The 14,606-nt window shown below is 45.8% G+C and overlaps 1 protein-coding gene across 1 annotated transcript in view; it reads left to right on the top strand.

Moving 5' to 3' along the window:
• Positions 1-14,606, top strand: part of DCC (DCC netrin 1 receptor) — a 459,073-nt gene that overhangs the window by 66,700 nt on the left and 377,767 nt on the right. The window lies entirely within an intron of this gene.

The following is a 14,606-nucleotide window of genomic DNA, read 5'->3' as shown; positions in this document are numbered from 1 at the left end:
GGATGAGGTTGAAACATCCCCAGGGATGAGGTTGAAACATCCCCAGGGATGAGGTTGAAACATCCCCAGGGATGAGGTTGAAACATCCCCAGGGATGAGGTTGAAACATCCCCAGGGATGAGGTTGAAACATCCCCAGGGATGGGGTTGAACATCTCCAGGGATGGGGTTGAACATCTCCAGGGATGGGGTTGAACATCTCCAGGGATGGGGTTCAACATCTCCAGGGATGGGGTTCAACATCCCCAAGGATGAGGTCCCAACCACCTCCCTGCCCAACCTGGGCCATTTTTCCCCTGCCCTCATTGCCCAGAACTTGTTCCTAACATCCTTAAATCTCCTCTTATTTAATTTAAAACCCTTGTCCCTCATCCCATCCCTCCAGCCCTTACACACAGTCCCTCTCCAACTTCCCTGGAAGCAACTGGATGTGGAGGCTCAATGGAAAAAAAATATTTCCCACATCTGAGTGGTGGTGAACTTCTTTTCCCAGAGCATTTTTTGGAAGAACTTTGCTCACTCCTGCTTGGCAACACAACCTGTTGGAACCAGCTGCTGAATTTTTTTCCTTGAAGTTGAGTTTCTGGATGCTTGAGTGCCTGATGGGATTTTGCCAAGCTTCCCAGATGGCATTTTAGGATCTGATATTGTTGAACTGTGACAGGTCCTGTCCCCCAAGTTCATAGACTCATAGTATCATAGAATCATGGAGTCCTAGGGGTTGGAAGGGACCTCAAAAGATCATCTAGTCCAACCCCCCTGCCAGAGCAGGGCCACCTAGAGTACCTCGCATAGGAACGTGTCCAGACGGGTTTTGAATGTCTCCAGTGAAGGAGACTCCACGACCCCCCTGGGCAGCCTGTTCCAGGGCTCTGTCACCCTTACAGGAAAAAAATGTTTCCGGATATTCAACTTGAACCTCCTGTGCTCCAATTTACACCCATTACCCCTTGTCCTATCACTGGTCACCACTGAGAAGAGCCTAACTCCATCTCCCTGACACTCACCCCTTACATGTTTGAAAACATTGATGAGGTCACCCCTCAGTCTCCTTTTCTCCAAACTAAAGAGACCCAGCTCCCTCAGCCTTTCCTCATAAGGGAGATGTTCCACTCCCTTCATCATCTTAGTAGCTCTGCGCTGGACTCTTTCAAGCACTTCCCTGTCCTTCTTGAACTGAGGGGCCCAGAACTGGACACAATACTCCAGGTGCGGCCTCACCAATGCAGAATAGAGGGGGAGGAGAACCTCTCTTGACCTACTAACCACCCCCTTTCTAATGCACCCCAGGATGCCATTGGCCTTCTTGGCCACAAGGGCACATTGCTGGCTCATGGTCATCTTCTTGTCAACCAGGACCCCCAGGTCTCTTTCACCTCCACTGCTCTCCAGCAGGTCAGCCCCCAACCTATACTGGGACATCGTGTTGTTCTTCCCCAAATGCAAAACTCTACACTTCCCCTTGTTGAATTTCATCATGCTTCTCCCTGCCCAACTCTCCAGCCTGTCTAAGTCTCTCTGAATGGCAGCACAGCCTTCTGGTGTGTCAGCCACTCCTCCCAGCTTAGTGTCATCAGCAAACTTGCTGAGGGTACATTCTATACCCTCATCCAAGTCGTTGATGAAGATATTGAACAACACCGGTCCCAGTACCGACCCCTGAGGGACTCCACTAGTCACACACCTCCAACCAGATTCTGCCCCATTGACTACAACTCTCTGCCTCCTTCCTTTCAACCAGTTCCTGATCCACCTCACTACCTGATCACCAAGTTGCCCTAAACAACTTTAGGATCAAGATCTGAGTGCCAAAAAAAAAAAAAAATTAAAAAAGGTTTTACTACAAAATCTCCTTTTCTACAGATTAAATTAATGGCATTAAATAAATTACCTCATGGGCAGCAATGCTCTCTTTTTGGGAATTTTTTTAGGGATGCATTTTCCAGCCAGATATTGTTGGGTTTTTTATGATTTCTCACTGAGGGAGCAGAATCCTCAAACTTCTGAGATGATCCAAATGCTCCAGAAATCAGGAAGATCAGGACTGGTCCTCAGGAAGCATCCAGGTACCTGAGAAACCTGAGCTCATCCTGACTTTTAGGAGTGGTTTAGAGCTTGGAAATTTGGGGAATTTCTTCTGGCTTTGTCATTTGACCCCCAAAGTAGCAGATGAACCATCCTGGAATTCTCCAGCATCTACTTTTCCATCCTGGAATTCCAAACCAAAGACTCACTCGAGGATATAAATAAGACAAAACTTTGGGGTTTAGCCTGGAAAGACTTCTCTCAACCCACTTCAGATTTAATTTTAATTTTAGTTTTAGTTTTAATTTTAATTTTAGTTTTAATTTTAATTTTAGTTTTAATTTTAATTTTAATTTTAATTCATTTCCATTTCTGGTGGGTTGGGGATGGGTTGCTGGTTTTTCCTGGCCAAACCCCCCCTCTCAAGCTGCCTGTAGGAGAAAGGAGAATTAATTTCTTTCTTCCCAGCATGTTCAGATTTTATCCCAAGGAAAGATTGGAGCAAATAATGAGGGAAATAAGAGGGAACTCATGGAGTCCATCAGAATTTGGCTCAGGGCAAGCAGCACAAGGTCTCATTTCAGGATAATATGAGCAGACAGCAGCTCTTACAAGAAAGGAGTGGTGCTTCTAAACCAAACAGATTCAGATTTTATTGAGCCTCTTGGGAGTTTTGTTCTCCTGTTCAAGCTTTGATGGTTCAGAGCCAGCTGATGCTTTGCTCTTAATTCCTCCTCTCCTGCTTTTTCTGGCTAGAAATCTGTCTTTAGTTGCAGCTCTCAGCTCCCATAATTAGTGAAGGCAGAAGCCTCTGCTTGGTCTTTTTCCCCTGGTTACTTGGGAAATAAAAAAGGAAAAGAGAAGCCTTAAATCCTATTCAAAGGAAAAAAAAAATTCTAGGCAGTAAATCATAATTCTGTGTTTTTAAAATGTTTTTTCTCCCATTGATGGGTTGGGATTTGTTTGAAGCCCCAGCATATCTGTCAGGATTTGTGGTCAGGTAGCCCAAAATCTTTACAAATAATTTCATATCTTCTCTAATGCAAGGGAAGAGAAAGAAAACAAACCCAAAAAGGAGGGATAAAAATCTTTAGGCATTTAGTTTTTTAGTTGAAGTGCCCAGGACATAAATATTTGATGGCAGAGAAGTTTTTGATAGAAAAAGTTGATCATCTAGCATCTTACAGGGAAATAAAAAGGAGGTTTTTGGAGGAAGAAATGCCTGATTTCTGGGCTGAAAAGCAAACCTGGAGTTGAAATTCCCATGGAAAGAAAAGAGCCTGAAACATGGCTCAATAAATGAATTAATTGACTTCTCCAGGGCCATTAAACCAGCAAAAAACCATCAGGGGAGGCAAAAAGCAACTGGAAAAACCTTGTCCCAGTTGGGATTTTAGGGACCATTAGGAGGACACCCTAAAATACCACACAAACAGGAAAAGGAACCACTTAGCAGCAGGGTGGAAAAGCCCTGGGGGGGTTATGGCTCTGGGTTTCCCCTCATTAGACATTAATTAGCAGACAGAATGGGTGATGCACCTAAAACTGGAAAAAAAATACTCCTGAGCTCATGTCAGAGCAAGGCTTGAGGCTGGAGAAGCAGCAGAACCTCAGCCAGGGATGTGATTTGGGTTCTACCATGCCCTGGGGTGCTGGGTCCAGTTCTGGGGTCCTCAAGAGCAAGAAGGAGATGGAGGTGTTGGAACCAAACCTGAGTATCAATGTGTTAGGAATAAAAAGAAGGTTTTTTGGAGGAAGAAATTACTGATTTGGGGGCTGAAAAGCAAACCTGGAGTTGAAATTCCCATGGAAAGAAAAGAGACTGAAATATGGCTCAAGAAATGAATTAATTGACTTCTCCAGGGCCATTAAACCAGCAAAAAACCATCAGAGGAGGCAAAAAGCAACTGGAAAAGTGTTGTCCCAGTTGGGATTTTAGGGACCATTAGGAGGACACCCTAAATCACCACCCAAACAGGAAAAGGAACCACTTAGCAGCAGGGTGGAAAAGCCCTGGGTGGGTTATGGCTCTGGGTTTCTCCTCATTAGACATTAATTAGCAGACAGAATGGGTGATGCACCTAAAACTGGAAAAAAAAATACTCCTGAGCTCATGTCAGAGCAAGGCTTGAGGCTGGAGAAGCAGCAGAACCTCAGCCAGGGATGTGATTTGGGTTCTACCATGTCCTGGGGTGCTGGGTCCAGTTCTGGGGTGCCCAAGAGCAAGAAGGAGATGGAGGTGTTGGAACCAAACCCGAGTATAAATGTGTTAGGAATAAGAAGAAGGTTTTTTGGAGGAAGAAATGACTGATTTGGGGGCTGAAAAGCAAACCTGGAGTTGAAATTCCCATGGAAAGAAAGGAAGAGTTGAACCTTCAACCTCTGTTACTCCAGAAAGTGGTTTGTAGGTGTTTGTTGGTGGCACTGACAGAAAGTTTTTCTTTTCTAAGTATTTTACAGTGTGGTTCCTATGCCCAGGTTGATCCTGGCTCTGGATGAGGTGGATTTTCCCCCCAGCACATCAGGAAAAACTCATTTTACAAAGAGCTCCAAAGCCTCCATCAGACACCAGGGGCCTGGAGATGTCAGGCCACACCAGAAGAGATTTTGAAGAATTTATATAAAAAAACCAAGCCTAAAAAACCTGAGTATAAATGTGTTAGGAATTACACTTCATTTTAAGAGAAAGCATTGGAGCTCTTTGCAGAAAGCTCCTTTGGAATGGGTCTTTTTTCAGCTTTCTAATTCAAGTGTTTTTTCTCTTTCCTCTGGGATCCAGAAACTTAATTCCAGGGGAAAAGTTCCAGCAAATTCTGGAAAGCCAGGGAAAGAGTTATTCAGATAACTCCATGCACTCACCTAATGAAGTCAGAAAGAAGAAGCAAATATACAAATACAAGAAAAGCAAAAATTCTCCTATCAAGCCAGTCCTGAGGAATTAATTCTTAATTGAGCTCATTGCTTCTGTAATTTAAGGAGCTTTCTTTGGGAGGTGTCTCCACTTTAGAAATCCAGGTGATTATTTTAAATTAGAGTTGAGGAGCTGCCTGCCTGAACTCTATAAATTGTCTAGTTCTAAATTGTCTATTTCTAAATAATATGAATAATCCTGGATTTCTTTTTAGCAGCTTGCAGAAGCTGCTTCCAGAGCTCAGCCTGGGTTTGGTGCTTCAGTGCCTCCACTTCTTTTGAAGAAGGGGAATGGAGGTGTCAGGATATCCCAGGGGGAATTTAGAAACATTTTTGGGGTTACCAGGATCTCAGCTGGATTTTGGGGGGTGATTGAAACCTGGGAAGCATCTCCTGGGAGGAGATTCCATTTGGGAAGTGAAAGGCTGGAGTTGTGGGATTCAGGAAGGAGATGGAGCTGTTGGAATAAATCCAGAGGAGCTGCTGGAAGGCTGGAGCAGCTCTGGAGCCAGGCTGAGAGAGTTGGGGTTGTTGAGGCTGGAGAAGAGAAGGCTGCAGGGAGAGCTTAGAGCACCTTCCAGTGCCTGAAGGGGCTCCAGGAAAGCTGGGGAGGGACTTGGGACAAGGACATGGAGAATGGGATGAGAGGGAATGGTTACAAAATCAAAGAGGGGAGATTAAGGTTGAGATTGGGAAGAAATTCTTGAATTTGAGGGTGGTGAGAAATTGGAAGAGGTTTCCCAGAGAAGCTGTGGCTGCCCCATCCCTGGCAGTGTCTCAGGTCAGGTTGGATGGGGCTTGGAGCAACCTGGGCTGGTGGGAGGTGTCCCTGCCCATGGAAAGGGGTTGGAACTGGGTGATCTTAAAGGTCTTTTCCAACTCTGAACATTCCATGATCAGGTGTTGGGTGAGGAGAAGCTCAACATGTGCTGGCAGCCCAGAAACCAGCCCTGTCCTGGACTGCATCCCCAGCAGGGTCAGGGAGGGGATTGTCCCCCTCTGCTCCACTCTGGGGAGACCCCCCTCGGGTGTTGGGTCCAGTTCTGGGGTTCCCAAGCCCAGAAGGAGATGGAGCTGTTGGAGTGAGTCCAGAGGAGGCCCTGGAGCTGCTGGGAGGGCTGGAGCAGCTCTGGAGCCAGGCTGAGAGAGTTGGGGTTGTTGAGGCTGGAGAAGAGAAGGCTGCAGGGAGACCTTAGAGCACCTTCCAGTGCCTGAAGGGGCTCCAGGAAAGCTGGGGAGGGACTTGGGATGAGAACATGGAGTGAGTAAAAATGGGGGAATGGTTTTAAACTGGAAGAGGGGAGATTTATATTGGATCTTAGGAAGAAATTCTTGAATTTGAGGGTGCTGAGCTGTAGTGAAATGAGGCAACCAGGTGCCACTAATTACCAGGTAGTGGGCATGAGCCTAATGAGCCCACCTGTGCCTGATTAGGGCAGGCCCCAACTGCCCATGAGCAGGATTAGGGTGGCCAATAAAAGGTGAGGCTTGAAGCAGAGGCTCAGCTCATTCCTGATCAAGCCAGCAGAGAGATCAGTCGGATCTGGAGCAGTAGCATGGAGCCAGGCTGACCAGTCCTGAGGGCAACAGACTGGGAAAGCTATTTGTGTACTTCTGCTGGAAGACTTGTTGGACCTCAGAGCACCGTGGCCTAAGAGAGGTTCTGCTTGCAACTCTGAGCCCCTGTGCCAGGTTTCCCAGAGAAGCTGTGGCTGCCCCATCCCTGGCAGTGTCTCAGGTCAGGTTGGATGGGGCTTGGAGCAACCTGGGCTGGTGGGAGGTGTCCCTGCCCATGGAAAGGGGTTGGAACTGGGTGATCTTAAAGGTCTTTTCCAACTCTGAATATTCCATGGTCAGCTGTTGAGTGAGGAGAAGCTCAACATGTGCTGGCAGCCCAGAAACCAGCCCTGTCCTGGGCTGCATCCCCAGCAGGGTCTGTGAGGGGATTGTCCCCCTCTGCTCCACTCTGGGGAGACCCCCCTTGGGTGCTGGGTCCAGTCCTGGGGTCCCCAAGCCCAGAAGGAGATGGAGCTGTTGGAGTGAGTCCAGAGGAGGCCCTGGAGATGCTGGGAGGGCTGGAGCAGCTGTGGAGCCAGGCTGAGAGAGTTGGGGTTGTTGAGGCTGGAGAAGAGAAGGCTGCAGGGAGAGCTTAGAGCACCTTCCAGTGCCTGAAGGGGCTCCAGGAAAGCTGGGGAGGGACTTGGGATGAGAACATGGAGGGAGAAGACAAGGGGGAATGGTTTTAAACTGGAAGAGGGGAGATTTAGGTTGGGATTTGGAAGAAATTCTTGAATTTGAGGGTGCTGAGCTGTAGTGAAATGAGGCAACCAGGTTCCACTAATTACCAGGTAGTGGGCATGAGCTTGTGTTAAGCTCACCTGTGCCTGATTAAGGCAGGCCCCAACTGCCATGAGCAGGATTAGGTGGCCAATAAAAGGTGAGGCTTGAAGCAGAGGCTCAGCTCATTCCTGAGCAAGCCAGCAGAGAGGTCAGTCTGATCTGGAGCAGTAGCATGGAGCCAGGCTGACCAGTCCTGAGGGTAACAGACTCAGAAAACTGTTTGTGCACTTCTGCTGGAAGACCTGATGGATCTCAGAGCAGCGTGCCCTAAGAGAGGTTCTGCTTGCAACTCTGAGCCCCTGTGCCAGGTTTCCCAGAGAAGCTGTGGCTGCCCCATCCCTGGCAGTGTCTCAGGTCAGGTTGGATGGGGTTTGGTGCAACCTGGGCTGGTGGGAGGTGTCCCTGCCCATGGAAAGGGGTTGGGAATGGAGGAACTTTGAGGTCTGTTCCATCTCTGAATATTCCATGATCAGGTGTTGTTTGAGGAGAAGCTCAACATATGCTGGCAGCCCAGAAACCAGCCCTGTCCTGGGCTGCATCCCCAGCAGGGTCTGTGAGGGGATTGTCCCCCTCTGCTCCACTCTGGGGAGACCCCCCTGGGGTGCTGGGTCCAGTTCTGGGGTCCCCAAGCCCAGAAGGAGATGGAGCTGTTGGAGTGAGTCCAGAGGAGGCCCTGGAGATGCTGGGAGGACTGGAGCAGCTCTGGAGCCAGGCTGAGAGAGTTGGGGTTGTGGAGGCTGGAGAAGAGAATGCTGCAGGGAGAGCTTAGAGCACCTTCCAGTGCCTGAAGGGGCTCCAGGAAAGCTGGGGAGGGACTTGGGATGAGAACATGGAGTGAGTAAAAATGGGGGAATGGTTTTAAACTGGAAGAGGGGAGATTTATATCGGATCTTAGGAAGAAATTTTTGAATTTGAAGGTGCTGAGCTGTAGTGAAATGAGGCAACCAGGTGCCACTAATTACCAGGTAGTGGGCATGAGCTTGTGTTAAGCTCACCTGTGCCTGATTAGGGCAGGCCCCAACTGCCCATGAGCAGGATTAGGGTGGCCAATAAAAGGTGAGGCTTGAAGCAGAGGCTCAGCTCATTCCTGAGCAAGCCAGCAGAGAGATCAGTCGGATCTGGAGCAGTAGCATGGAGCCAGGCTGACCAGTCCTGAGGGCAACAGACGGGGAATACTCTTTGTGCACTTCTGCTGGAAGACTTGTTGGACCTCAGAGCGCTGTGCCCTAAGAGAGGTTCTGCTTGCAACTCTGAGCCCCTGTGCCAGGTTTCCCAGAGAAGCTGTGGCTGCCCCATCCGTGGAAGTGTCTCAAGTCAGGTTGGATGGGGCTTGGAGCAACCTGGGCTGGTGGGAGGTGTCCCTGCCCATGGAAAGGGGTTGGGAATAGATGATCTTAAAGGTCTTTTCCAACTCTGAATATTCCATGATCAGGTGTTGTTTGAGGAGAAGCTCAACATGTGCTGGCAGCCCAGAAACCAGCCCTGTCCTGGGCTGCATCCCCAGCAGGGTCTGTGAGGGGATTATCCCCCTCTGCTCCACTCTGGGGAGACCCCCTGGGGTGTTGGGTCCAGTTCTGGGGTCCCCAAGCCCAGAAGGAGATAGAGCTGTTGGAGTGAGTCCAGAGGAGGCCCTGGAGCTGCTGGGAGGGCTGGAGCAGCTCTGGAGCCAGGCTGAGAGAGTTGGGGTTGTTGAGGCTGGAGAAGAGAAGGCTGCAGGGAGAGCTTAGAGCACCTTCCAGTGCCTGAAGGGGCTCCAGGAATGCTGGGGAGGGGTTAGAATGAGATGGTCTTAAAGTTCAACCCATTCTGTGGTTCTTTTCTACTGAATTTTGTTGTTTGATGAGGGTTTTATCCTTCAAGTTACTCTGGTAGAAGTTCTGGCTAAGCTCAAGATCAGCTCTCCAGCTACAACCCACTGAGCTTGGGTCAGGTGGAAAGACAAGATAAAAATTTCTTCTTATCTTTTGTACCCAGAAGAATTTTGGGTATTTATACACCAAGTGTATAAATTCATCAATTTATACCTCAAAGTTCATAAATGTGAGTACATTCCCTAACAGATATTAATTCTCTAAGTCTTTACCTTATTCTTGACCTCAACAGCAAGTGCTTAACAATGTTTATTCTTAGGTGAAAACAGATTTTTAACAGATGTGGCCCACTTAAACACTGAACCTAGGATGTTATTTATTTCTTTTTAAAAATCCACCCCATTTCACAGTTAGATTCTCCAGTGCCTCTTTCCTGCAGGGCTGTCTTGCCCTGATTCTGCTTGGTAAACATTATAAAACCAAACCAGAACCACAAAAAGTAGCCAAAGAAAGAAAAAAAACCAAAGGGAAAAAAAAAAAAGTCATTTATAGATGCACTTTAAGTGACTTGTAGTGACTCAGTACTTGAGGAAAAAGGTTTTTCTAATTGGGTTGAAATACTGAAGGCTCCTTAGTATATTTTTGCAGGCATAAAAAACAAATTAAGTGCTTAAACCCAGTAAATCCCATTGGAAGTGTTTGTTTCTGGGAGGAATCTTCCATCCATGGAAATGAAGGTTGGAATTTCAGGCACTACTCCTCACAAGAAGGGGATGGGAAAGCTTGCCCTGAGCTGCCAGCTCAGCTTGGGCATCACTTCTGCTGCTGAAAGAGCAGGATTTGTATTAAAAATGTGGATACCCTGCCACAGATCTTGTTCCTGAGTGGAGTTGTGCTGTGGTTGGAATTCCTGGTAGGATCTGGGAGGACTCAAAATGTCTTTTCTTGCAGGGCGACCTCCCGAGGTGTCACCTGGAGATGGATGTAGAATATTTTTTAATTCAAAACAAGGACCCTAAGAATAATTTGTCAATTATTTCTGAGCTAATTTGGAAGCCTGAGCTGGTTTTGGAAGGTTCTTGGTTCTATAATGAACCTTGTCAGGCAGTGGGAATGTGGGGGTGTGGAGAAGAACAAGGAATTAGGCCCTGCTTCCCCTCTCCAAATGGGATCCCCAAGCAATCCCAAAGAGAAAAGGAATTGTGTAGAGTGGGAAGAGCCTTTGCACCTTTCTTGGGGGTTTGTTTTGTCCTAAATAGTGGCACTTGAGCTTAATATGGATTATTTAATACATAAATTATGACTAATAAGAATTTCCTTATAAACTGTAAGTGACTTGTAGTGACTCTGTACTTGAGGAAAAAGGTTTTTTTAATTGGGTTGCAATACTGAAGGCTCCTTAGTTTGTTTTTACAGACAACAATAAAATTAAATGCTTAAACCCAGTAAATCCCATTGGAAGTGTTTGTTTCTGGGAGGAATCTTCCAGCCATGGAAATGAAGGTTGGAATTTCAGGCACTTCTCCTCACAAGAAGGGGATGGGGAAGCTTGCCCTGAGCTGCCAGCTCAGCTTGGGCATCACTTCTGCTGCTGAAATAGCAGGATTTGTATTAAAAATGTGGATACCCTGTCACAGATCTTGTTCCTGAGTGGAGTTGTGCTGTGGTTGGAATTCCTGGTAGGATTTGGGAGCACCCAAAGGTTCTTTTCTTGCAGGGCGACCTCCCGAGGTGTCACCTGGAGATGGATGTTGACTATTTTTAAATACAAAACAAGGACCCTAAGATTAATTTGTCAATTATTTCTGAGCTAATTTGGAAGCCTGAGCTGGTTTTGGAAGGTTCTTGGTTCTATAATGAACCTTGTCAGGCAGTGGGAATGTGGGGGTGTGGAGAAGAAGAAGGAATTTGGCCCTGCTTCCCCTCTCCAAATGGGATCCTCAACCTATCCCAAAGAGAAAAGGAATTGTGTAGAGTGGGAAGAGCCTTTGCACCTTTCTTGGGGGTTTGTTTTGTCCTAAATAGTGGCACTTGAGCTTAATATGGATTATTTAATACATAAATTATGACTAATAAACTGTAAGTGACTTGTAGTGACTGCTATAGACCCTACACATCAGAGATGATGGAAAATCAGGGTGGAACTTTGCAGGAGAGTTAAAGAACAGCCATAAAAATGATTTTAAACCTTGTCCCCCTACTCATGAACCCAAAATCAGTTTGGGGTTACTGATTGCTTCTAAGAGGTGTCTCAGGTATTCTTCTTTTTTTCTTATTTGTTCAGCTCAGAGTAGGACTGGGAGGAAAATTTCTCCTCCAGTTATAGGGCCATGGCAAAAATCTTTTAGGTTCTTCTCTGGGTTGTTGAATCAAACCCTGCTCCTGGATTGTTTGGGACTTTCTAATTAAAATCAGAAATAGGAGCCCTGGTGGAGAGTTTGGCAGCAATTTGGCAGAGTTTCCCTTGCCCTCTCCAAATGGGATCCCCAAGCAATCCCAAAGAGAAAAGGAATTGTGTAGAGTGGGAAGAGCCTTTGCACCTTTCTTGGGGGTTTGTTTTGTCCTAAATAGTGGCACTTGAGCTTAATATGGATTATTTAATACATAAATTATGACTAATAAACTGTAAGTGACTTGTAGTGACTGCTATAGACCCTACACATCAGAGAGGATGGAAAATCAGGGTGGAACTTTGCAGGAGAGTTAAAGAACAGCCATAAAAATGATTTAAAACCTTGTTCCCCTTACTGATGAACCCAAAATCAGTTTGGGGTTACTGCTTGCTTCTAAAAGATGTCTAGAAAGTAATCTTATTATTTTTTCTTCTTCTTTGTTCAGCTCAGAGTAGGACTGGGAGGAAAATTGCTCCTCCAGTTATAGGGCCATGGCAAAAATCTTTTAGGTTCTTCTCTGGGTTGTTGAATCAAACCCTGCTCCTGGATTGTTTGGGGCTTTCTAATTAAAATCCGAAATAGGAGCCCTGGTGGAGAGTTTGGCAGCAATTTGGCAGAGTTTCCCTTGCCCTCTCCAAATGGGATCCCCAAGCAATCCCAAAGAAAAAAGGAATTGTGTAGAGTGGGAAGAGCCTTTGCACCTTTCTTGGGGGTTTGTTTTGTCCTAAATAGTGGCACTTGAGCTTAATATGGATTATTTAATACATAAATTATGACTAATAAAAATTTCCTTATAAACTGTAAGTGACTTGTAGTGACTCTGTACTTGAGGAAAAAGGTTTTTTTAATTGGGTTGAAATACTGAAGGCTCCTTAGTATATTTTTGCAGGCATAAAAAACAAGTGCTTAAACCCAGTAAATCCCATTGGAAGTGTTTGTTTCTGGGAGGAATCTTCCATCCATGGAAATGAAGGTTGGAATTTCAGGCACTTCTCCTCACAAGAAGGGGATGGGAAAGCTTGCCCTGAGCTGCCAGCTCAGCTTGGGCATCACTTCTGCTGCTGAAATAGCAGGATTTGTATTAAAAATGTGGATACCCTGTCACAGATCTTGTTCCTGAGTGGAGTTGTGCTGTGGTTGGAATTCCTGGTGGGGTTTGGGAACACCAAAAATGTCTTTTCTTGCAGGGCGACCTCCCAAGGTGTCACCTGGAGATGGATGTAGCACAGGTTTTAATTCAAAACAAGGACCCTAAGAGTAATTTGTCAATTAGTTCTGAGCTAATTTGGAAGCCTGAGCTGGTTTTGGAAGGTTCTTGGTTCTATAATGAACCTTGTCAGGCAGTGGAAATGTGGGAGTGTGGAGAAGAAGAAGGAATTTGGCCCTGCTTCCCCTCTCCAAATGGGATCCCCAAGCAATCCCAAAGAGAAAAGGAATTGTGTAGAGTGGGAAGAGCCTTTGCACCTTTCTTGGGGATTTGTTTTGTCCTAAATAGTGGCACTTGAGCTTAATATGGATTATTTAATACATACAATTATGACTAATAAACTGTAAGTGACTTGTAGTGACTGCTATAGACCCTACACATCAGAGAGGATGGAAAATCAGGGTGGAACTTTGCAGGAGAGTTAAAGAACAGCCATAAAAATGATTTAAAACCTTGTTCCCCTTACTGATGAACCCAAAATCAGTTTGGGGTTACTGCTTGCTTCTAAAAGGTGTCTAGAAAGTAATCTTATTTTTTCTTCTTCTTTGTTTAGCTCAGAGTAGGACTGGGAGGGAAATTGCTCCTCCATTTATACGGCCATGCCAAAAATCTTTTCTTAGGTTCTTCTCTGGGTTGTTGAATGAAACTCTTCTCCTGGACTGTTTGGGGCTTTCTAATTAAAATCAGAAATAGGAGCCCTGGTGGAGAGTTTGGCAGCAATTTGGCAGAGTTTCCCTTGCCCTCTCCAAATGGGATCCCCAAGCAATCCCAAAGAGAAAAGGAATTGTGTAGAGTGGGAAGAGCCTTTGCACCTTTCTTTGGGGTTTGTTTTGTCCTAAATAGTGGCACTTGAGCTTAATATAGATTATTTAATACATAAATTATGACTAATAAGAATTTCCTTATAAACTGTAAGTGACTTGTAGTGACTCTGTACTTGAGGAAAAAGGTTTTTTTAATTGGGTTGAAATACTGAAGGCTCCTTAGTATATTTTTACAGGCATAAAAAACAAATTAAGTGCTTAAACCCAGTAAATCCCATTGGAAGTGTTTGTTTCTGGGAGGAATCTTCCATCCATGGAAATGAAGGTTGGAATTTCAGGCACTACTCCTCACAAGAAGGGGATGGGAAAGCTTGCCCTGAGCTGCCAGCTCAGCTTGGGCATCACTTCTGCTGCTGAAATAGCAGGATTTGTATTAAAAATGTGGATACCCTGTCACAGATCTTGTTCCTGAGTGGAGTTGTGCTGTGGTTGGAATTCCTGGTGGGGTTTGGGAACACCAAAAATGTCTTTTCTTGCAGGGCGACCTCCCAAGGTGTCACCTGGAGATGGATGTAGCACAGGTTGTAATTCAAAACAAGGACCCTAAGAATAATTTGTCAATTATTTCTGAGCTAATTTGGAAGCCTGAGCTGGTTTTGGAAGGTTCTTGGTTCTATAATGAACCTTGTCAGGCAGTGGAAATGTGGGAGTGTGGAGAAGAACAAGGAATTTGGCCCTGATTCCCCTTTCCAAATGGGATCCCCAAGCAATCCCAAAGAGAAAAGGAATTGTGTAGAGTGGGAAGAGCCTTTGCACCTTTCTTGGGGATTTGTTTTGTCCTAAATAGTGGCACTTGAGCTTAATATGGATTATTTAATACATAAATTATGACTAATAAACTGTAAGTGACTTGTAGTGACTGCTATAGACCCTGCACATCAGAGAGGATGGAAAATCAGGGTGGAACTTTGCAGGAGAGTTAAAGAACAGCCATAAAAATGATTTAAAACCTTGTTCCCCTTACTGATGAACCCAAAATCAGTTTGGGGTTACTGCTTGTTTCTAAAAGGTGTCTCAGGTATTCTTAATTTTTCCTTCTTCTTTGTTCAGCTCAGAGTAGGACTGGGAGGAAAATTGCTCCTCCAGTCATAGAACCA

This window comes from Calypte anna, chromosome W (genome assembly GCF_003957555.1).
Source record: "Calypte anna isolate BGI_N300 chromosome W, bCalAnn1_v1.p, whole genome shotgun sequence".
Classification (NCBI taxonomy): Eukaryota; Metazoa; Chordata; class Aves; order Apodiformes; family Trochilidae; genus Calypte; species Calypte anna.
This window is presented reverse-complemented; position numbering and strand designations above follow the sequence as displayed.